We start from the raw sequence: 25622 nt of genomic DNA on the forward strand, positions 1-25622 counted from the left end.
GACGAAGACCTCTAACTCCTTGCGAAGCATGTCCTTGAATATGGTGCACATGAGGCGTTGAAAGGTGGTGGGGGCATTGGTTAGCCCGAATGGCATGACTACATATGCAAAGATGCCCCACTCAGTGGCGAAGGCGGTCTTGTGCCTATCCGCAAGGTGCACTTGCACCTGATTGTATCCCGAGAAGCCATCCAGGAAACTATAGGCTTCCTTCCCTGCCACCCTCTCAAGCATGTGCTCGGTGTACGGTAAGGGGTAGTTGTCTCTGTTTGTCACGGCATTTACTTTCTTGTAATTGACGAACACTCGAATCTTGCCGTTTTTCTTCATCACAATGACTATGGGTGACACCCAGTCCGTGTGCTCAATTTCGTAAATGAATCCGGCTCGCATCAACTTGTCAATTTCCTCCTTGACAGCATGGGCGTGCTTTGGATTCATGGGGTATGGTTGCTACTTGACTGGTGTTGCATTCGTTGTCATGGGTATGTTGTGAGTCATAACACTTGGATCTACCCCTCGTAGCTCATCTAAAGACCAAGCAAACACATCCCGGTACTCCCGCAAAAGAGTGATAAGGCTGGATTCTTCCTCCGTGGTCAAGTCCTCGGCAATGAACATTGGTCGGGGTGTTTCCCATTCCAGGGCTAGGTTTACCTCCTTGACCTTGGCTGGCCCTTCGATGGGTTCGCGGGTTTGCCCTTGGCGCTTGGAAATTAGCAGAACCACCACTCTGTCCCCTCTTTTGAATTTCGAAAAGCGCTTAGGGAGGTCTTGTGGCTTCTTTTGTTCCTCTGATCGCGCATCGTTGGGACGCTTAGCTTCATTCTGCCGTAACCATCTGCGCCTCAGGTGGATGGGTAAGTCTCCCTTGGTGCGTCTGGTCATGGGTGGCCTAGAGATTTCTGGGTCATCCTCTGAAGTAACTTCAGATTCAGAGTCGAATTCCCCATTTTCACTAGAGGAGGTGGTCTCCCCTGGCGACCGCAGTTCGGATGGCGACTCGGTTCTAAGCATTGCTGCCGTTTTTGGTTGGGTCAGGCCGGCTTGCTTAAAATCCACAGCTCCCATCTGTTCCAACCAAGCACGATCGCATTTCGCACAGATGACTCCTGGGTCCATTCCAAGGGCCGGCCTCGGCTACGATTTTGCATCTGCTTGGATTTGCTCAATCTCTCGCCCTTCGGTGTTATATTCTACGGTGTCCATCTCACCCTCACTTCCTTCATCGAAGGGTTGGCAATCTTCGTATTCGTCATCGGAATCGGCCTCGCTAGACTGCTCATCGTCCCCCAAGGCCTGCTCTGCCTCATTTTGTTGGTCGCGGACCAATGCCCAGTTGTATCTGAGATTTAGTTCGTGCACTCTGGTCCACTTCCATTCGGGTTTGTCCAAGAGGTCTTGGAGCGGCTTGAGATTGGCGGCTGCGTTGCGTGCCAATCGGTCCGTTAGGTGCCCCAGTATTCCCTGGAGTTCTCTCCTGTTGGTTGGCACTTGGGAGGCGACTGTTGACATATCGAGCTCCACTCGTGATACGCCAGGGTGACCGTTGTGCATTTATGTCACCGACGTGTTAGTTGCAGACGCGGTTGGTACACCGCCCCTGAATAATAGCTACACGATAGCTATCCTTATCTACTCTAGTTTGTGGCTCAGTTAGTATGCCACCTTAGTTAGTTGAGTTTGGTTTGAGACCCATATATATAGGGTTCTTCTATTTCTTTGTAAGAGAGTTCATTTGGCTTCCACAGCTAAGAAGAGGAAAACTGTTTTCAGCCTCCACCCTTGTGTGTATTCCCCCATTGTGCAAGCAAGAAAGCTACAAGTGAGACTCCTTCCTTCTCTCCCACAATCTTGACATGGTATCAGAGCCTTGTTCGTGGTAAGGAGCTCAAGAAAGCAAGCCAAGCTCGCGGTGTTCTGGTAAGAGGAGCAGTGTTGCTTTCATTTTCTGTTTTGGGAGCAGATCTCTGCAGGTAGCACAGCCGGAAAGTGCAGGAGTGCATTGTCTCAGGTTGAGACGCCCTTCGCGGTGAAGCAAGAGGGCAGTTTTTTTGATTTGAGGCCATTTCGGGGCCTGTTTTGGAGGCGGAAGTTTTCTGCACGCACTCAGGAAACGTCCCAGTTTTATGCTATGCAGCCACTGTTCTACAGGTCGGTGAATAGTTACTATAAAAATTGCATTGTATACTTGTGCGCAGAGACATTGGGAGTTACAGAATCATCCCTGTTGCCTGTTGATGCAAAATCGTCACTAGGAAGTGACTGTGTGGTCAAATACCACTTTCGCCAGTTTTGCAGATTTTCCCTTGTGAGGGTGAAGCTGTGGTTTTTGCAGTGACAGAATTTTTTGCAGTCTTCTGTAATGGCATCTGATTCTCTTTCACAGATTGTCACTGAAAAGCTTGACAAGAACAACTTCCAAGCATGGAAGTTTAGAATGACGAATTTCCTTATGGGAAAAGGATATTGGGAATTTGTTGCAGGAAATGAAGAAGAACCAGTTCTTCCTGATGTTCCCAATCAACAGCAAATGCAGGCATTAAAAGCATGGCATGAGAGAGCCAGGAAAGTTATGTACTGGCTGTCTATCAGCATTTCAGACTCTATGATTGTGCATATTCAGGATGCAAGTACGCCAAAGGAGGCATGGGATACTCTGTCGAAGATGTATAGCACAAATACGCAAGCCAGGAAAATGCAGCTCAAGCAAGAGTTGCACAATGTGCAAAGAGAAAATATGAGCATCAATGACTACCACATGAAGGTGAAGAAGATTGCAGATGCACTTGCTTCCATTGGGTCGCCAGTGGAAGATGATGATTTAGTTTCTGTGACCTTGAATGGTTTAGGAAAGGATTATGCACAGTTTCGGACATCCATTTCCGTCCGTGAAAGATTTCCTGATTTTGAAGAGTTGATTGCTCTTCTAATTTCTGAGGAACAGAGAAATGGTGGTGCATCTTCTTCAGGAGGAACTTCAAAAGAAGCTGTCTTCTACTCAAATGCTGGAAGAGGTAGAGGCAGAGGTAGAGGAGGCCGATTTGGAGGCCGTGGTAGAAATCAAAATATGCAGCAAACTCAAGAAAACCAGTCCTATGGAGGAGGACGTGGTAACTCTAGAGGCAGGGGGAGCCAAAGAGGTCGTGGTGGATGGCAAAGAGGCCAAAATACAAACAGTAATGTTGAATGCTACTACTGTGGTAAAATGGGTCATATGGCTAAAGACTGCTATAAAAAGCAGAATGTCATCATGAATGGAAAACTGCAACAAGGGAATTATGCATCTTCTAGTAGACAGGGTGATGACAGAAATGAGCATTTGTTCATGGTGCAGCACATGAACAATTCTGTGACAAGTGGAGAAGAAAGCAACGATGTATGGTATGTTGACTCAGGTGCATCAAACCATATGACAGGTCATGCAGAATGGATGGAGGATGCAAGGAAAATGGAAAAACCAGGATTTGTGGAGACTGGTGATGATACTGCACATCCTATTGTGCAGATAGGAAAAATTCCCTTGTCTATGCAGGATGGGAAAAAGAAATACATGTCCGATGTATTTCATGTCCCGAATATCACCAAGAATCTGGTTTCTGTTGGTCAAATGGTTGAGCAGGGCTTGCAGGTCAGATTTAATCCTCATGGATGCTTTGTTGAGGATATGAAAAATAAAGGTCGCTTGATAGCAAAAGGAAAGAAGAAGGGCAGAATGTTTACATTGGATGCAGACATGCCTGAATTGAGTGCAGCAATGTTTGCACATGGGACCGGTGTAGTTGCAGATATTGATATCTGGCATAAACGCATTGGTCATGTTAATGTACAGCGACTTAAATCAATGCAGGCCCAAAATATTGTTGCAGGATTGCCTAAGTTCAAGGTTGCAGAAATGCATAAGGTATGTGAAGCCTGTCAGTTTGGAAAACAGGCAAGGAAACCATTTCCTAGACATGTTCAAGAGAGTGAGAAGCCATTGGAATTAATCCACTCTGATGTGTGGACTACTAAAGCTGCATCTCTTGGAGGCTGTCATTATTTTGTCAGTTTTATTGATGACTATAGCAAAAAAGTTTGGGTGTATTTTATGAAAAAGAAAAGTGAAGTTTTTGGGCATTTCAAAACTCTTAAAGCTATGGTTGAAAAAGAAACAGGTCTGCAGATAAAATGCCTAAGGTCAGATGGAGGGGGAGAGTACCTCTCAAATGAGTTTGCAAGGTTCTTGCAGGAGCATGGCATAAAGCAGCAATATTCATGCAGTCATACCCCACAGCAAAATGGAATTGCAGAAAGAAAAAACAGACATATTGGAGAGGTGTCTCGTGCCATGCTCAATGAAAAAGACCTACCAGATTTTTATTGGGCTGAAGTAGTTGCTACAGCAGTCTACATAATGAACAGGACTCCCACTGCAGCAATACATGGAATGACTCCAGAGGAGAGGTATACTGGTAGGAAACCAGATATTTCTCATTTGAAAATTTTTGGTTGCATTGCCTATGTACATGTGCCAGATGAGCTGAGATCCAAGTTGGACCCAAAAGCTGAGAAGTGCATCTTTATTGGTTACTCTCTGCAGCAAAAAGGGTATAGATGCTATAACCCTTCTACTCGTAAGTTTTCAGTGAGTAGAGATGTTGTTTTTGATGAGATGAGTAGCTGGTATAAACCAGTAAATGTGATTGATGATGTAGATGCACAAAATGGTAATGCTGCACAGAATTCACAGCAGCAGTCACAAAATATTAGTGGACCTGGAGCGTCCTCTAGCAGTGGTTCACATTCTTCGCCATGGACAGGCAGATTGAGATCAAGAGAATCTTCTCAAAGTAATACAGATAGTGGTATGCAGGTATCACGAAAAGGAAAAGAGAAGGTTGATCAGCCCATGTTTGATGTGAATGTAGGTCACTCTTATGTGGATGGTGAATCCAGTGGTTCAGAACAAAGCATTGATGATGAGTTGGGTATTCCTTCTATTGTTACACCTGGAGTAAGGAAGACCAGGGATGTTTTGAGAGCACCTGGGAGTGAACCCACTTTGCGCAGGTCTACCAGAGTTAGGTATCCTGTGGATAGACTGAAATATGATGGATTTACAGCCATTCACTATGCATATATGGTCAAGGTGATACAGGAACCAGAACCCACTTCTTTTGAGCAAGCCATGGGAAAAGAAAAATGGGAGAAAGCCATGGATGAAGAAATGGATGCCTTGGAAGCAAACACTACATGGGAATTGGTACCTTTGCCTAAAGGTAAGAATGCAATTGGCTGTAAGTGGGTTTATAAGGTGAAGCACAATGCTGATGGTTCTGTGAATAGATACAAGGCAAGATTAGTAGTCAAGGGGTATGCACAAACATATGGCATTGACTATGAAGAAACATTCAGTCTGGTTGCAAGAATGGCAACCGTAAGAGCAGTCATTGCTATGGCTGCATCAAAGGGATGGTCTTTACATCAGATGGATGTAAAGAATGCCTTCTTGCATGGTGATTTGCAAGAAGAGGTCTATATGGAGCAGCCACCAGGTTATGTGCATGCTGTTCATCCTGAGTTTGTTTGCAGGTTGAAGAAAGCCTTGTATGGCTTGAAGCAAGCACCTAGAGCATGGTCTGACAAGATAGGACAGTATCTTGTCACTATTGGCTTTCAGATTTCCAAGGCAGATTTCTCACTTTATGTGAAAAAAACAGAGAAAGGTATTATGCTACTTGTCATTTATGTTGATGATTTGATTATGACAGGTGACAGTGATGAAGATATCCTTCATGTGAAAATGCTATTGAAGCAGAAGTTTGAGATGAAGGATTTGGGAGAGCTGCGTTTTTTCTTGGGCATTGAGGTGATTAGATCACCAAGTGGGATACAGCTCTTGCAGAGGCAGTATGGATTGGACATGCTGTCCAAATATGGGATGACAGGCTGTAAGCCTATTTCAGTTCCTTTGGAGCAGAATGTGAAGCTGAGCGCAGATGCAGGTGAGCTTCTGGAAGACCCTACTATGTACAGACGCATAGTAGGAAGCTTGATTTATATGACTATTACCAGGCCAGATTTGAGCTATGCTGTTGGATTGGTAAGTCAGTTTATGCAGGCTCCAAGGAAACCACATTTGGATGCGGCTAGACGCATACTCAGGTATGTGAAGTCCACATTGCAGTATGGACTATTTTATGAGACTGGGGTTCAGATACAGTTGCATGGATACACTGATGCTGATTGGGCTGGTAGTATTTCTGATAGACGATCTACCAGTGGATATGTGTTCTCTTTTGGGAGTGCTGCAGTCACTTGGAGCAGCAAGAAACAACCTACAGTTGCCTTGTCGAGCACAGAGGCTGAGTATAGGGGTGCAGCAATGGCTGCATGTGAGGTAGCTTGGTTGCATAAGCTACTTTATGATATGCATCAGTCTACAGATGGGCCAGTTGTCATTTATTGTGACAACATGAGTAGTATACACTTGGCAAATAACCCAGTCTATCATGCTAGAACAAAGCACATTGAGGTGCATTATCACTATGTGCGAGAGAGGGTTTTACTAGGTCTTATTGATCTAGTTTATGTCAGCACAGAGGATTAGGTAGCTGACATATTCACGAAGGCATTGGGCGCAGAGAAGCTGCGCAAGTTCAGAGACCTGCTTGGTGTGCAGGAATTGGGATTGAGCTCGAGGGGGAGTGTTGACATATCGAGCTCCACTCGTGATACGCCAGGGTGACCGTTGTGCATTTATGTCATCGACGTGTTAGTTGCAGACGCGGTTGGTACACCGCCCTTGAATAATAGCTACACGATAGCTATCCTTATCTACTCTAGTTTGTGGCTCAGTTAGTATGCCACCTTAGTTAGTTGAGTTTGGTTTGAGACCCATATATACAGGGTTCTTCTATTTCTTTGTAAGAGAGTTCATTTGGCTTCCACAACTAAGAAGAGGAAAACTGTTTTCAGCCTCCACCCTTGTGTGTATTCCCCCATTGTGCAAGCAAGAAAGCTACAAGTGAGACTCCTTCCTTCTCTCCCACAATCTTGACAGCGACATGCTTAGGCCCATCATGGAGGCTTGCTACCATCATGTAGACATGTGTAGGCTGTGTTTCTCTTGGCTTGCCAACTGTTTTGACAGCCTGCTCGTACGCCTCATGATCTGAGAACGGCAGATCAAGTGTAGCCAGAACATGCATCCAATCCCGCTCGTCCTCTGGGCAAAGGATATACTTCGTTAAGGACCCATAGGGTTCCTTGTTCTGGGTGGTTCCCTTGAGTAGAGTAGAGATGGCATCCAGGTCGACTGGCGAGGTCTTCCAAGTGTCCATCTCTATTCTCACCGCGTTAGTTCGGTTGCCCAGGAAGATCAGGCTGTTACCCCAGTCTTGGATAACTCTAGCATTGCACATCTAGGATCGACCCAATAAGATATCATAGTCCACTCCCTTCATGACGATAAAGTCGACAAAGAACTGGACTCCTGCAATCTTCACTGGCCAATTCTTCAAGACCCCGAATGGTTTCACTCGCATGCCATTTGCTAACGTGACGTTAAACCGAGCAGCTTCGACAGGCAGGTTTCCCCACTTCTGTAGCACTGTGTGGTTAAGCACACTAACCCCAGCTCCTGTGTCTACAATCCCCTTTCTCGTTGCATCTCCCAGGGCTAGGACTGGCAGGACTGCGTGCATTTCCGAGCCCTCCCAGAAGGCGTTGATGTGCAAGGATTTAGGGCCTGAGTGTAGCGTCAAACTTGGTAAGTGCGTTTCCGCATCTTGGTCTTGAGCATTTTCCGGAGCTTGCTCGTGTGGTCTCTCGACCCAATGTTTGAGGTCCTGCCATAGGGTAGAGTGCTGCCTGAGCAGCTCTCCCAGTCCAACCGTTACAGGGGTGTCACTAGTGTGGTTAGGAGATTGCTAAACACTCGTCCTTCCCTTTGTTCAGACTGTCCGGGCCAATGGCCACGACTGTCCTGTGGGTCTGTTACGTCTAGGCTTGGCCTTGACGGCACTGCTTGTGGCGTAGAAGCCTCGGCAGACTTAGGTTGGGGTAGCGATAGCGGCGCACTCATGCTGGAGAGATCATCAATCTCATCCTCCGTGATGGGTTCGACATCCTTGAGGTGCTGTTGAGTCTCCCTCACCCATTCCTTCAACTTTTCTATGGCTTCCAATTGCCGCCTGGGGTGTGGGTATTCCCCTACCTTAGCGCTTTCCTTTTGGGCAGTTCTAGGGGCTGAAGTCTCTGCCTTTGCATCTGAGACTTTCTTTCCGTGGGGTAAGGTCGTGATGCTGTCGGTTTTTAGTGCGACCTTAGCCTTTGATCTCTTCTTTTTCCGCCTACGGCTCTTCTTTCCTACTGAGGTCACGTCGAGATTGCTAGGTCCTGGCAAAGAGACGCCGGCCTGCTTTGTTTGTGCTCGGGTCATCACTCGTAGGGGGATAGGTGTGGCCTCCCCATCGGGGTTTTCAACACCAAACAGTCCTAGATAGCGGGACAGATGGCAAATTAGTTGGATCAGAAGGCGGCTTTCGTTTTGGGCAGTCTATGAAAAGATGAGTGATTCCGCACTCTGCACACCTTTGGTCAGCTTTGTCCCTACTTTGCTGCTCTCTTTCTGGGCAGCGTGATGAGACATGACCGGGATGTCCACACGTCCAACAAGTGACCGGATCCTGTGGCTGCCCTCCCAGGCCTCTACCCCGTCCTCGTCCTAATGCCATCACCGGCACTGGTCGGTAATCCATGAGGATTGCATTGCCCTCGTCGTCATGCGAGACGTAAGGGTATATGTAGGTTTCTTCGTCACTGAGCTCCTCTACGTAGTGTACGAGAGCATCGCTCGGTGGGTGGGTCACATAGGGACCAGGCGGTCTAGGAATACCGGTAGGATTTATGTCCAGCCTAGGGACCGCTGGATTCATGTCGTTAGGTGTTGGTAGGGCAAGCGGAGCTCCCCTTCCGTAGAATGGCTGTGGCCTGTTAGCCGGGTAGAGCTGGCCGTAGGGTTGCGTGTATGGTAGTCTTCGTGGTAGTCTATAATGTGCGGCATCGTGGCCGAACCTTCCACAGTTAGCGCAGGGTCTTGACTTAGGGTCTTGACATTCTGCTGGCAGGTGGCTTCCTCCACAGTATACGCACTGGACGTGCGGACGCGTAGGTCGTCTTAACATGTCTTGTATTTTGGTCAGTTCTGTCTTGACCTTGGTCAAGCCGTGGTCCGTCTCGGCGGCCTTCCCCTTATCTTGGGACGATGCATTGGATCGCTCGCTAGAGGTTGGCGTTCGTTCTAAACTCTGTGGGTTGATTTCTTCTGGGTTCGAGCTCCTGGAGCTCCGCTCTTTCAGCTAGTCATCGACCCTAATGGCTTCCTCAAAAACCCTAGCCACCATGTCCCGTTGCAAGCTCGAGTTGCCTGCTAGTGCCTTGTACAATTCTTCATCCCGAATCTCGCTGATGAATACGGTTGACACTGCCCTGTTAGTTGGTCTTTCGCCCAAGGGGATTCTCTTAAGGAGGCTTCTCACATGGGTCACATAGTCGCGGATGCCCTCCCTCTCCTTCTGCCTGACGTTCATCAGGCGCACTAGCAGGTTGTCAGAGTATCCGGGTTCGGCAAACCTCTTGACAAAAAGGTCCTTGAGGTTATTGAAGTTGGCCCGTTCTATAGCATCTAGGCTCGTATACCACGTCCTACCCTTATCGCTTAAGTAGAGTCCGAATGCTTGCGAACATTGGGCCTGGTCGTTGAGGCCATTGGCTTCGCCGATCTGCTCAAACTGCTCGACAAAGCTGTACGGGTCGTCCGGTGGCTGGTACTTGTCGAGTTGCTTAGCGACGATAGGTATTTTGGCTTGGCTCTTTGAACCCTGGTTTGCCCCTAGTCCTGCAAGTAGCGAGGTTGCTAGCCCAGTGGCATTTTGTTCCACCGCGGTGTTATCGAGCAGCCGTTTCATGAGGAGCTCGCCCAGCGTCAGGTCTTCCTCGAGTGCTCTTTCCTGGTCTGTCCGGTTTCAGCCAGCCAAGTTCAGCACTCGCTGCACCTCATGCAGCTCCATGCTTTGCCTTAGGCTCCTGGCTTGTTGGTCCCTATTGTATTCTGCTATGCCCTGCAATGCCTTGCGGGCTAGCCTCCTCTCCTCCTCTAGGTCCGCAATGATTGCCTCTGCCGTCCTGCCACAGTGTTCGTACCTGGCATGCGCATCGTAACTGCTCACCATTTGCTGTATGGCTTCCGAAAATGCGCTAACATCTAGCTCCCCTGCAAACGGATGATCTGAGCCTCCCTCTGTCATGGTGGGATTCTTGCGCCTGGTTGTAAGTCAGATCCTTGTCGTTGTCGCTCCTTGCTTGATCCTACCTTGCGCTCTGCGCGTTTGCTTACCCTTGGGTCTTCTCCTAGTGGTGGGTTTTTTGGGCAATTTATCTGAGTGAGTTCTTTTTAATTTTTGAATGCAATGCTCAACTTAGGGTCACTCGTGAGTGTGTTGTTCCTCGTGCACTCGTGCTCAATCAGGCTTTCGACTTTTCTACGTGTTCTTCAAGTGCGGAAATTTAATCAGAGTGCTGTGAGTGATTCCCCGGCGTCTTACTCACTCTTGCTCGTTTTGGGCCTGATAGGCTTTGCTACTCTAGTCGTGGCCGCCCTATGGGTCCCAGGGTCCTATGCTGCTTCCTATTGCTCACGTGGGGGTGGGTCGCTGGGGGAGTGCCCCAGTGTGTCCCTAGATGGGTCAGGTTTTGTTTTGGTTTGACTCTGGGAATCGGACGTCCGATTTACCAGTGGTCCGATTGTGGGGATCGGACCAGGTATGTCAGGGCGAAGTGGGGTTCTTAAGGTCCGCATGTCCGATTCTCAAGAATCGGACAGGCGAGTGTGCGAGGAATCGGTCCGATTCTAGGCGGTCCGATTCTAGGTGGTCCGATTATGGATGGGTCCGATTGTGGGAATCGGACCGGACACGGTCCGACTGGTGACGTGTATTACTTCGTCCGATCGGACAGGGTGGGTCCGAGTCAGAGCGTCCGAGTGGTCCGAGTGGTTGAGTTGGACAAATTGGTTCGAGTGTCCGATTCTGAAAATCGGACGGTTGGTCCGAGTGCCACGTGGCACGTCCGATCGGACTAGTTGGTCCGAGCCTAGTGATTGGACGGGTCGTTCCGATCGGACGGTTGTCCGAGCGTCCGATTCTCAAGAATCGGACACTGGGTCGGACGTCCGATTCCGCCGGTCCGATGAGTTACGCACACCGATTTGCTCGATTTTCACTAGGTCTATTATCCTATTGGTCGTGCGATTACCCCGCGACAGAGCTGAAGTGGGGCGGACGAGATCGGTTATCTAAAGTCACCGAATGCGATGTCCTCCTAGCTCCGGTCGATCGGATGGCTGCCCAGCTCGCTTACTCTCTCACTCTCTATCTCTCTCGCTCTCCATTGGTTGGAAATGGGGACCTCTTGCCCTCCCAGAGTTTATACCCTGCTAGTTCTGCCCTACACACTACAGGTTCCTTCCCTGGCGTTTCCTATGCCGTTACCTTGCATCTACTCCATTTTTTTCCCTTTGTTTCCTGTGGTTTTCCCCCTGTTTCACAGCAGCAGCCCTCTGCCTTTTTGTGTGTGATTTCCTACTGCTAATCTATCCTAAACACATCCTGAATCAAAAGCAAAACACTGAACTAATTTCTCCATGTTTTCCAGTCTTTAATAACCAGATTGTTCCAAAACACTTACCTGTTCTGAAGATCAAAGACACCCGACTTCCTACCTATCTCAAGCTCCGTTTTAGGGTGAATGCCCTACTTCAATGCTCGATATGGGGTGCGCGAGTGCTCGAGCTTGAATCCGTTGGTCCCGACAACGGAACCAAAATGTGGGAGCTTTCACTCAACCGCCAAGACCCACGGACCGCTTATTGTTTTAAGTGTTCCAAGCGAGCTCTCATGGCTATCTCTCACCTAGCCGACGCGCCGTCGATCCTACAAATGCAGTGAACTTACCTTGATGCTCGATCGAGTACCCTCCTCTCTCTCACACTTCGGTAGCTCCACGACTCTCGATGCTAGCTCAAGCATCCTCAAGCCTCCTCCATCTCCAAGCTCCATCCTCCATAGCCGCGCGCGCAAGAGAAGAGAAGAGAAGAGAAGAGGAGAAGAGGAGAGGAGATGGTGAAGAGGTTCACCCTCTTGATTCCTCACTCTCACACATACTCACTCCCTCACACTCTCACACTCCCTCTCCCAAGAGCATACACAAGCAAGAAGGAGAGAAGAAGAGAGGAAGAAGAAGACTAGTTTTGCCACACCAAAGAATGAGCTCTTCATTCACTTTTCAACTTTATATACAAAACCCTACTTCCCTTTTGGGCGGTCATCCCTTTTTTCCCTTTTTTACATGGCCGGTCATAGCCTAGGCCCTGTTTTCCATTGTCCTTTTACCTTCCTTGTTTCCTTTTCACTACCCTTCTATATTTACAAATCACACGGGTGAGAGCCCGGCACTCTTTTACAAGATTTTAGGGTGCGCTTTTTATGCGCCTTTCCCTTTTCATGGTTGCCTTGGCCTTTAACGGCTGTCCTTGCGCTTTTGGCCTTTTCTCCTTTTTTTTTTCCCTTCTGTCGGGTTACCTTTTTTCCGCCTTTGCCCTGCGTCTTTTCCACTTTCTTTCGCTCTCTTCGTGTTGGGGTTAACACTTACGGAATGAAGATGGAAGAAAACGACTTTGATTGAATCTTCGAAAATTTGAATTGAATTGTTTGGAACCATAGTTACCATTAGTTGGAAATTGTTGTGGTCACTTGTCTCTTCCGCGAATTTTGTCTTCAGTATCATGAGCCAAGGAAATTGCATCTTCAAGGGTTGTTGGCTTGAACATATTGACTTCAGCATAGAAATGTCCAAGTAGGCCAGACATAAACTTGCGTTTATGAGTTGCTTTAGGTACATCTTCGAGCATGCGTAGTTGGAGTAGGGCATTCCAGAAACGTTCAGTGTATTGGGAAATAGGTTCGTGATCTCTTTGCTATAGAAGATCCCATTGCTTGATGGCTTTTTCATGGAATTGAGGAGGAAGGAAATTCTGCAAAAACTTCTTTTGGAAAGTCTCCCAGGTAGTGGGACATTCAATGCTCTTGTAGACCACAATCCACCATAAGGATGCTCGATCAACTAAATGGTTAGTGACACATTTAATTTTGTCTTTCTCAGCATATGATTCTTCATGGAAGTAATCATCAAATTGACTGATAAATGCAAGTACAGTCTTTCCATCTCGTGATCCATTGAAAGTACGAAATTTGAAGTTTCTTTTACTTATCTTTGTTTCTTTGCGAATGGATTGGGCTTCAAGTGTTGCATCGATGGTATGTCGTATAAGATCTTTGGGTTGCGGTCCATCTTAGTTGGTAGTAGATCGTTGCAAATTGGCCAATTGAACTTGCAAAGCTTGTCGGGCTCTTCCTTCTTCTTCGAGCTGCATCATAATCAAATCCAACTTTTGCTCCATCGTTGGTTCGGGTAAATCACCTTCAGCCATAGAATCATCCATGTTTTGTTCAGTCATCCTGCAAAATCCAAAAGAACTCACACTCTCGAAATCTGATTAGTGTTGAGATGGCAAGCTCAACACATGTGGATATGGATGATGGACCGCCTGGTTAGATGGGTCCACACGTCTACACTTAGCACGTCGGTGGTCATTATGACTCTCACATGGCCACTGACTCATTACTTATTATATTCAGGTTGTTACACCTATTTACAGCTGGCATAGTTATAGCGCCAGTCGACTAGTGTAGTCGGTTATGCATTGTTTGACTTATTAGGCCATTTCCTTTTATGTTGTATCTTATCTATACTTTGTGTACATTGTAAAGTGTGTGGAAGAAGAAGAAGAAACCAGCAAGAAAACGTTTTGGCCTCCATCTCTCTTCTTGTCTCTTGAGTGAGCTTCTCCTTGTGCATTCTGTGTGTGTTCGGCGCAGCATCTTGAGCAACCCCCTCCACCACGCGATTCTTGACATGGTATCAGAGCCACGCCATTGAGAGAGGCTGATTTCGAAGGTTGAAGCAAAGGAGAAGAAGCAAGGTTCGAGCAAGCAAGCTACGGGTAAGAATCTCTCCCATTCTTCCACTCCTTCTCTTGGATAGTGCCTGTGGAGGCACCGGAAGCAGGGCAGAGCAAAAATCTCAGATTGTAGTGAGATTTGGTGTGCATTTGAGGCCGTTTCAGGGCCCGTTTTAGAGCCGCAAGGTTGCGGACAGCAGTTTCGGGGTACACTGTGACTTCGACTGTATTGACCGAACGTGGGTGCGCAGGTTACAGATTTCAGATCTGTAAGTTCAAAGGTGTTTATCAGTGAGTAAACACAAGGTTTATCTGCAAACTGGTTGCAGATTGCATGTATTGTTGAGCAGACAGTAAAAAAGGCTGTCTGGTGTATTGCTGTGCACTACAGGTCAAGGGTTGCAGAAGATTTGCTTGCTGTTTGGTATTAGTTTTGTGATAATGGCAGAGAACAGTGGAAGCCCCATCATTGAGAAGCTCGACAAGAACAACTACCCATCATGGAAGTTTCGTGTCACGAACTTCCTTATTGGAAAAGGCCTCTATGAGTTCGTTTCAGGTGAAGAAAAGGAGCCGGAGGTGAGTGATCCTCCAACTGTAGAAGAGACAAAGGCACGAAAGGAATGGAATGCAAAAGACAAGAAGGTCATGTATTGGTTGTCTGCAGTAATTGACAATAACATGCTGGGACACATTAGAAATGCAGAGAATGCATATGCAGCTTGGACCATACTTGAAAGTATGTTTTCTGTAAATACAAAGGCACGAAAGATTCAACTCAAGCAAGAGTTGAATACATTGAAGAAAGGGAAGATGTCTATCAATGAGTATGCACTGAAAGTAAGAAGCATTGCAGATGCATTGGCAACGATTGATGCAATGCCCGATGATGATGATTTGGTGTCGTCTACCTTGGGTGGACTTAACAATGAAAAGGCTTGGAAGTCTTTTGTAACTTCCGTATATGTCAGAAAGCCATTTCCAGATTTCGATGAATTGGTCTCCCTTATGATCACTGAAGAGATCAACATGCAGAGTGAGACATCTGAAAGAAGTGGTGAACAGGTCCAAGCTTTCTACTCCAGTTCTGGAAGGGGACATGGCAGGTTCTCTTCAAGAGGCCGTGGTACAGGACGTGGTAGTGACAACCAGCAAAACAGATTGAATCAGCAATTTGGCGATATGCAGGTTTCAGGAGGTCGTGGTAACTTTAGAGGCAGGGGGAGCTTTAGAGGAAGAGGTGGATGGCAGAACAGAGGTTCTAACAACTCTGGTATTGTGTGCCACTACTGTGGTAAAACAGGTCATATTGCAGCCCAATGTTATGCTAAGAGAGATGATATCCGCAGTGGTAAGTTGCAGCAAGGAAACTATGCATCGTCTTCACGACAGAATGAAGACAAAAATGAACGTTTGTTCGTTATGCAGCATATGCTGAATGCTGTTACAGGAAAGGGAACACATGAAGATGTTTGGTATGTTGATTCAGGTGCATCCAATCATATGACCAGCCATGCAGAATGGTTTGGAGAGATGCAGAATTTGCAGAATGCAGGTTATGTGCAGACGGGTGATGACTCATGCCACCCAATTTCACACATTGGAAAAGTTCCCTTGTCCTTGCATGATGGTAAGACAAAGAGTCTTTCAGATGTATTACATGTACCATCTATTACAAAGAACTTGGTGTCAGTCGGTCAAATGGTAGAGCAAGGGCTGCAAGTCAGATTTAATGCAAAGGGCTGCTTTGTAGAAGACTTCAATGACAAGTGCAGGTTGGTAGCAAAGGGAAGTAGAGTTGGACGTATGTTCACTCTAGATGCCGGAATCCCTACTATGAATGCTGCTATGTATGCCAAAGGAAAAGGTGTTGTTGCAGACATTGAAATTTGGCACAAACGCATTGGACATGCAAATGTACAAAGGCTGAAACTAATGCAGTCCAAAGGGTTGGTTACAGGTTTGCCTACATTTAGAGTTGCAGAATTTCAGAAGGTATGTGAAGCATGTCAGTTTGGTAAGCAGGCAAGGCAACCTTTTTCACATGATAGAGATGTAAGCAGAAATATTCTTGATGTTGTACATACAGACATTTGGGGGCCTACACAAAATGTATCTCTTGGAGGCAGTTCATACTTTGTCACATTCATTGATGATTGTTCTAGAAAGCTGTGGGTATATTTTATGAAGGAAAAGAGTGAAGCTTTTGAGCATTTTAGAACTTTCAAGGCTGCAGTTGAAAGAGAAACAGGCTTGAAAGTAAAGTGCCTGAGGTCAGATGGAGGGGGAGAGTACCTCTCAAATGAGTTCAGTGATTTTCTGAGGTCTCATGGGATAAAGAGACAGTTCACATGCAGGTATACCCCACAGCAAAATGGGGTTGCAGAAAGGAAAAACAGGCATATTGCAGAAGTTGCACGCGCCTTGATGGCTGAAAAGAATATGCCTAAGCATTTTTGGTCTGAGGCTGTTCATACTGCTGTTTATATTATGAACAGAACTCCCACAGCTGCAGTTCATGGTATGACCCCCGAAGAATGTTTTACAGGTAAGAAGCCTGATGTTTCACACTTGAAAGTGTTTGGCTGCATTGCGTATGTTCATGTACCAGATGAGTTGCGGAAGAAACTGGATCCAAAGGCTGAAAAGTGTATCTTTATTGGATACTCTTTAGAGCAAAAAGGGTATCGCTGTTACAACCCTGTCACATGTAAGTTCAGAGTGAGCAGGGATGTCATCTTTGATGAAATGAGCAGTTGGTATGCATCTAGTGGTGATGCATTGGATGTTGATGATGATCATGACACTCATGTGCAGGCTGAAAGGCAAGAATCACGGACTCTTAGTGGACCAGAGACATCATCTGGTAGTCCTTGGTCTGGGAGACTAAGGAGTACCTCTACATCTTCGAGTGCATCTAGTAGCACTACAGGTAAAGACAAAGGAAAGAATAAAGTGTCAGAAGGCATTGATGCAGTTCTTGATGGAGACTCCAGTGGCTCAGAGAGCTTGGATGATGAGCTTGGCATTCCTTCAGTGAGGACTCCAGGTGTGCAGAGAGCACGTGTTAATGCAAAGACTCCATTGAGTGATCCAGTGGTACGCACGTCTAGCAGGGTGAGATACCCTGTTAAAAGATTTGGTTTTGAGGGTTATGCAGCTCACCATTATGCTTATATGGTGAAACTAGTTGAGGATGTTGAGCCCACATGTTTTGAGGAGGCTGTTGGTCATGCTCATTGGGATGCAGCAATGGATGAGGAGATGGCTGCATTAGAGGCCAATAAGACTTGGGATCTAGTATCATTGCCAAAGGGAAAGAAAGCTATTGGATGTAAGTGGGTTTATAAGATTAAGCACAATGCAGATGGTTCTATTAGCAGGTACAAAGCTAGGCTGGTTGCAAAAGGCTATGCCCAAACATATGGCATAGATTATGATGAAACCTTCAGTCCAGTTGCTAGGATGGCAACTGTCAGATGTGTGATTGCTTTGGCAGCAGCCAAAGGTTGGAGGTTGCAGCAAATGGATGTAAAGAATGCCTTCTTGCATGGTGATTTGCAGGAAGAAGTGTATATGGATCAGCCAGCAGGTTATGAAGATTTAGAGCATCCCACGTATGTGTGCAGGTTGAAGAAGGCACTCTATGGGCTCAAGCAAGCACCAAGAGCATGGTCTGACAAGATCAGAGAGTATCTTGTCAATATTGGCTTTTATGTTTCTGATGCTGATCACTCACTTTATGTGAGAAAGGGAGATGCAGGTTTGGTCATCATAGTCATCTATGTGGATGACTTGATTATTACAGGTGATAGTGATAGTGGAATTGCTAAAGTCAAGGGCTGTTTGAAGATGAAGTTTGAGATGAAGGATTTAGGTGAGCTAAGGTACTTCCTTGGCATTGAGGTGATCAGATGTGATGATGGTATATGGTTGTTCCAAAGACAGTATGGCTTGGATATGTTGTCCAAGTATGGTATGACTGCATGCAAACCACTTTCAGTCCCGTTGGAGCAGAATGTGAAGCTGAGTGCTGATGTTGGGGATGAGATAGAAGACCCTACTATATTCAGGAGGATAGTGGGGAGTTTGATCTACATGACCATTACAAGGCCAGACTTGAGCTACGCTGTTGGTCTTGTGAGTCAGTTTATGCAAGTACCTAGAAAGCCACATTTGGATGCAGTCAGACGCATATTGAGATATGTGAAGTCCACATTACATTATGGACTTTTCTATGAGGCAGGTACAGATGTACAGGTGTTTGGATACACAGATGCAGATTGGGCTGGTAGTATGTCTGATAGACGATCTACCAGCGGATACATGTTCTCTCTTGGTAGTGCAGCAGTTGCTTGGAGCAGCAAAAAGCAATCTACAGTTGCTTTGTCGAGTACAGAGGCTGAGTATAGAGGTGCTGCTGTTGCAGCATGTGAGGTAGTATGGCTGCAAAAGTTACTGGCTGATTTGGATGTGCAGGTGGAAGGTCCAGTTGTCATTTATTGTGACAACATGAGCAGTATACAGTTGGCTAGGAACCCTGTGTTCCATGCCAGGACAAAACATATTGAGGTACACTACCACTTTGTGAGAGAGAAGGTACTAGCAGGTGAGATTGACTTGGTGTATGTCAGCACACAGGATCAGATAGCTGATATCTTCACGAAGGCATTGGGTACAGAGAAGCTTCAAAAGTTTCGAAGCTTACTTGGAGTTGCAGAGATACAGTTGAGCTTGAGGGGGAGTGTTGAGATGGCAAGCTCAACACATGTGGACATGGATGATGGACCGCCTGGTTAGATGGGTCCACACATCTACACTTAGCACGTCGGTGGTCATTATGACTCTCACATGGCCACTGACTCATTACTTATTATATTCAGGTTGTTACACCTATTTACAGCTGGCATAGTTATAGCGCCAGTCGACTAGTGTAGTCGGTTATGCATTGTTTGACTTATTAGGCCATTTCCTTTTATGTTGTATCTTATCTATACTTTGTGTACATTGTAAAGTGTGTGGAAGAAGAAGAAGAAACCAGCAAGAAAACGTTTTGGCCTCCATCTCTCTTCTTGTCTCTTGAGTGAGCTTCTCCTTGTGCATTCTGTGTGTGTTCGGCGCAGCATCTTGAGCAACCCCCTCCACCACGCGATTCTTGACAATTAGTGGGATGAGCGTAGCTCAAAGGCGGGTATACAAGGCTTGTATATTTTGTTTGGCTTTTATGGTCTTTGTCCTTTGCGTATGCGGTATTCGTTGTCACAACCGTTTACGTAGAAACGATGTATAATCTTCGTATGACCTGCGTATGAACTTTTGTTCTTGCTGAAACTAGTTCAGCAAGTCTGCAGGTGTGAACATGGTCTTCTGGATGCTTACACACACTGTGAACGGCTGCTATAAGAGTTGTTGGAGATGACTTGATTAACCTTTGTGGACTTAGGTGACTTGCAGAATTAAGGAGGCTTGGTGGACTTGGGGGACTTAAGAGCTTAAGGCTCTTATCGATCAAGCGTGGATTTTTAGGATATGAATATGTCCTCGGCCGTTTTGACGCCGCCCAGTAGATGTCGTTGCTGCCGTTCGTCAGATTCGTAGATTAAGATTTTTTTATAAGCTTATTACTAGGTTTAATAAACTTTGAGATAAAGATTTTAAGCTTTTTGGCTATGGAGCTTACTGTTTACAGACGACTTGAAGAAGGAGCTATCCACGTGGTTCTCTGCCTCCACAGGCTGGTCCTTTGCGATCAGAGGGTGCATATGGGGGTTCTTGACCGCCAGGAACACACTGGTATCAACCGTTCGCAATGAAACTGATTGTAGAGCTCGATCGTTCCAAGAGCTTAGCCTTCGCGCAAGATGGTAAGCGATTGGAAGCTCTCAATCGCAGCTTCATTCTAATACCATTGGTGCACAGATCGGTCTTCGTATGCGCGCGTAGTGAGCATTAGAAGGCCCCCAAGAACAAAAGAACTCTACTTTTTGCACACAAATCAATGTAGAAAGCTTGCACGACATGAACAAGAGACCAATTGGGTGCAATCTCTTCCCATGCCTTGTGTGAGCGCTCCACAAAGCATGTATTTCATATATTATTCATCTTCAAGCTTAAATAATAGCCCAAATTACAAAATAGCATGCTTTAGCTTTTGAGTTTGCTTTTGTGCCAATAAAGAATTAAAGCTAATGGGCACCCAAGAAGTCAGGCGTACCCAAATACAATGTCCAATACAAGTATTTAAATCGTGCGTCCATGCGCATACAAAAATAATAAATAAATATCAAGCGCTTTGATAAATAAGCGCGACAAAATATAGGTGCCACGTCTAAGATACGCGTCCATCAAAATATTGACGATAATTTGAATACACGCTATCCTCCAATGCTTTCCGCTGCCACCGCTGCTTGCTCTACACATCAATTGAAGCATTCACAATTGTTAGAAAAATAATACAATTAAATCGACAAAAGTGAATACCTAGCAGTCTTCAGCTACATAAATAAATTGGTTAGAAATCAATCCTAACCTTAATTTATCACGAGTGTGCACTCTAAACTCATAAGCGTTTATTAATTTAAATATGTATTTTGCGAAATCACCCGCTATGGAATCACCCATGTACACATAAAATTAACAAAACGCCCGAAAAGGATAGGGATCCCCATCGACTTCTTGCACAAAGAATCCACTTTGTGTATGAGCCCCGGCAATAAAATCTTACAGAATCCACCGTAAAACCTCACGGAATCCACCGTGGCACGGAATCCACCGTGGAATATGCCTCTTGGCATCATAAATAGGAGTCCATGTTGAAGAAGACCAAGTAAGTCAATGAAGAAAGACCGTGTAAATGGAACAAACTGTTGTAGGCTATCCAAAACAAGACGCAATACAAATCTGACCATATCTTGAAGTAGAAGTGTCCAATTTCCATGTGTGAGGTATAGAAATGTAGAGGACAATATGTAGTATCTAGTCATGCCATCAAATTTTGATGAAGATAAAAATTTAACTTTAGAATAGGAATTTATTATAGCAAGCTGATTACTGTCCAGTGAATGAACTATCCTCTTGAAGAAGCTATGGAAATTGTTCCAAATATGAAGCATGCTGCCAAAAGATTATTTCATAGGCAAACCCTTCCACTTAATAAGATACTCCACAAGAACTCAGTTCCTTAGAACTTTCTCCCACTTATCAATAATCTTTTCAGGTTTATAAATGATCAAACCATCTTCATCAAGGGAAGGTAGTTCTTCAAGAACTTGGATTTCAGGGCCAACATACTTCTTGAGCTGAGATACATGAAAGACATTGTGGATGTGTGTAGTTGAAGGTAAATCAAGTTGATAGGCAAGATCCCCAACTCTCTTAATTATTTGGTACATACCATAATACCTATGAGCAAGTTTATTATGTCCTCCCTTAAGAGAAGCATAACGGGATTTTGGAACCGTCAAGAAAACCCATTCACCTTTGTCAAACTCCACATGTCTTCTTTTTTCATCCACATAGGCCTTCATTGTCTCTTGAGCTTTTCTAATGTTGTCCTTGGATTGCTTCATAAGAGCCTCCATCTTCTCTAACTCTTCACAAGCATTAGGATTTACATCAACATGAAGCAATGCAGAAGGCACTTGAACCTTGTGACCATATAATGCTTCAAAAGGAGACATTTCAATACTCATGTGATGAGTATTATTATAACAAAATTCTGCAAGATGGAGCTAATGGTCCCATGCATTTTGTATTTCATGGCAAAAATGATGCAAATAAACTTCTAGCCATTTATTGACCCTTCAGTTTGCCCGTATGTTTGTGGATGATAAGCTATACTAGGGTCAAAATAGTCCCCATAGAAGAGAACAAACTCCTCCAAAATTTGCCCATAAACTTGCTGTCATGATTGGACACAATCATCATTGGCATTTCATGAAGCTTAGAGACACATTCTATAAACTAATTAGCCACTTACTTTGCTGTACATTAAGCCTTTGTTGGAATGAAATGGGTTGATTTAGTGAACTGATCTACCACCACATAAATGCTATTCCATTTGTGCTTTGTTGTAAGCAATCCCATTATGAAATCCATGCTAATATTAGTCCACTTCCCATGAGGAATAGGTAGTGGTGGGACTGAAGCAAACCATCGGGTGGAAGTGTGGAATCCTTATTTTATTAACATGGAAGAAAACTCATGACATAGAGTTTAAACATCTCCTCAAATCCCTTTTCAATAAAATATCTTATTTTGAACAAATCACAATGTCCCGCTAAAGGTGAAGAGTGAATCTCTTGCAAAATACAGTCTTTGAAAGATGATTGAGGAGTCAAGAAAACCCATCCTTGATACCATAAAAGACCATTATGCCATTTATATTTGGGTACTCTTCTCCTTTGCCTTGTTGAAAATCCTTCATCATTTTGGAGGCGTGCTCATCAAGCAAATACACTTCTTGAATGTCATGGATCCAATCCTTATGTATGGTTGAAATGGTAGAGATAAAATATGCCCACATTCTTAATAAGGCATCTACTACCACATTGTCTTTTCCAACAATATAAGATATCTCAAAGTCATATACTTGAAGAGTAGCTAACCATCTTCGTTGCTTAGGAGACAAATTTGGTTGTGAAAGGAAGTTTTAGCACACGATGATTGCTTTTGACCTTGGAACGATTGCCATAAATGTAATGATGCCACTTTTTGATAGCATGCAATATTGCCAATATCCCTTGCTCATAAACATATAATTGATGCTCCTTGTCATCAAGATTTTGGCTTTTATAAGCTATGACTCTATGTTCTTGACATAAAATAGCCCCAATTTCTCTTCCACTAGCATTCGCACATATGATAAACTCCTTAGAGAAATCTGGGTGGCATACAAGGATATGAGCTGAAATTAAGAGAGATTTCAGCTCATTGAAACTTTGATCGACAATGGAGTCCCAAAATAAGCCTCCTTTTTGATCATCAATGGAGCCACCACATGAGCATAATTCTTGATGAACCTCCTATAGAAGGATGATAACCCAAGGAATCCTCTCAAAGAGGTTGCATTTGTAGGAGTAGGCCATTCTTTAACACATTTCACCTTGTTGGGATCCACTCTAATGTCGTACTCTCCCACAACGTGACCTAAGTATTCAACTTCATCTTCTATGAAAGAACACTTTGTCATCTTGGCAAAGAGTGTGTGTCCTCATAATGTGTCAAAGACCTCTCGTATATGCTTCAAATGCACATCCTGGGATTTTCTATAGATAAGGATACCCTCAAAGAAAACAAGGACTATTTTGAACAAGGGATGTAATATTTTATTCATGAGGACTTGAAAAGTAGTGGGTGCATTGGAAAGTCCAAATGGCATAACCAAGAAGTGGTATAACCCCATTTTAGTCCTAAAAGTTGTTTTGAAATCATCTCCTTCCTTCATTCAAATTTGATGATAACATGATCAAAGATCTATTTTGGTGAAGACCTTTGCATCTTTAAGTGCATATGAAAGACCATCAATTCGGGGAATATGATACCTTTTCTTGACCGTTGACTTGTTCACCCCAATAATCAATACACATGTGAAATGATCCATCCTTCTTCTTGACTAAGAGTACAAGAGAGAAAACAATGACTGAATTTTTTGAATTAGACCCATTTGCAATAATTCTTTGAGTTGTTGCTCCACTTCTTCCCTCTCAAACTTGGACATGCGATAGGGAGGTTTGTTGATAGGCTCCTCATCTAATTTGGCAAGTGAAAGAGTGAAGCTACATGATTCTTTTTGCAATTTCTTTATAAAGATGAGTTTTATATGTTTGTGGTCTATGCCTTTCAATTCTATGTGCTATCCTTACCAATTAAATTTAATGTGCATTTTCTCCAAGTCTAAAGTGAATTTGCCAAGTGTCTTCAACCAATTGCATGCAATAATAATGCCAATAGGTCCCATATCCAAAGTAATTAAGTCCACTTGTATTGTGCAAGAGGGTGATAGCTCAATTGAAGTACATGGACACACTTCTTGACTAGACTCATATGCACCATTGGCAACTTGTATCTGCAAGGAAGAATCCATATCAATGGGTAGCAACTTCAGTGTTCAAAGATTTGATATTGACAAACCTATAGTGCTGCCTGTACCCACTAAAATATGTGCAACCTTGCCACTAATGATACCTTTGAGTCTAAGTATACTTTCCCCTTTGCAATTGGTCCATGCATCATGTGAAATTATACACAAGGAAGCATGAGAATCACGAGTGCCACTTGGATCAAATGAAAATCCACCATGGGATCATAGAATTTTTTGTTAGTGGTATTCATTTCTTCAAATATCATGAATCTCTTAGACCATTGGGTAAGCATCAATATGCAGTAAATTTCCCTCTTGATCTTCTTCTTCTTCAACTTCCACATCTTGAGTGATCACCATATTGATTTTTTAATTCTTAGCTTTGCACTTCAACTTATGATCTTGTGAGCACTTCTCCTCTTATTTGAAACATAATCCTTTGGCATGCATTTCTCTAAGCTTGTCGTGAGGAAGGAAGTTGATGTTAGAACTATTTTGGGATAGTTTAGGAGCACTTTCAGCTCTTGAAAAATTACCTCTTGTCTCAGTCATATTTTTGAAAAAAATTACTTTATTTCTTTGCATAATTTCCACCCTCTTTAGAGGCATAAAAAATGAGAAAAGTTAGTACTTCTCCCCTTATTTGAAACATAATCCTTTGGCATGCATTTCTCTAAGCTTGTCGTGAGGAAGGAAGTTGATATTAAAACTGTTTTGGGATAGTTTAGGAGCACTTTTAGCTCTTGAAAAATTACCTTTTGTCTCAGCCATATTTTTGAAATTTTTTCTTTTCTTTTGTGCATAATTTCCACCCTCTTTAGAGGCATAAACAATGGAAAAAGTTGATACTTTGCTGTTATAATTGTTTTGAATGTTATGACCCTTGTTTTCTTGCTTAAAAGAGTCTCTTGATTGGCTAAAAACTTGCCCATATTTTGTAGTTTTATTGGAAATATTATTGCCTAAACTCCTTTGCTAGAAATTTCTTGCATCTCTCTTGTACTTCAATGAATATATTTTAGCCAATTGTATAGCCTCATGTAAAGTTTTTGCTTGTTGAGCTCCTATCTCTGATAATAGGGTGAGGTCAAGACCAAAAATGTATTTGTTTAAAGCTTAGAAAAATTTGAAATGCCTTCAACATACATGGAGAGATTCAAGTAGGTGTTGGAACAGTCTCTAACGGACATTCCTCTTTGAGCACATGCATACCATCTTCTTTGGGGCCTTTCTTTTTCCAAAGGGAAAATGAAAACATCAATCATTGCTTGCTTGATCTCCTCCCAAGTGAGAAAGTTTTGCCCAATCTTGTGCATGTAATGACACAAAGCATGGGCATAACCTTCAAGATGAAGAGCTGCGAAATAAATCTTGGCTTATTCACTTTTAGAATAAAGGGTGAAGTACAATTCAAGCTTATTAATCCTTTCCTCCCATTCCAAAGGTGAAGCATTATCCCCTTTGAAATTAGTGATATCA

The sequence above is a fragment of the Lygodium microphyllum genome, chromosome 3, assembly GCF_053477565.2.
Source record: "Lygodium microphyllum isolate KBCC chromosome 3, Lygodium_microphyllum_v1.1.10, whole genome shotgun sequence".
NCBI lineage: Eukaryota > Viridiplantae > Streptophyta > Polypodiopsida > Schizaeales > Lygodiaceae > Lygodium > Lygodium microphyllum.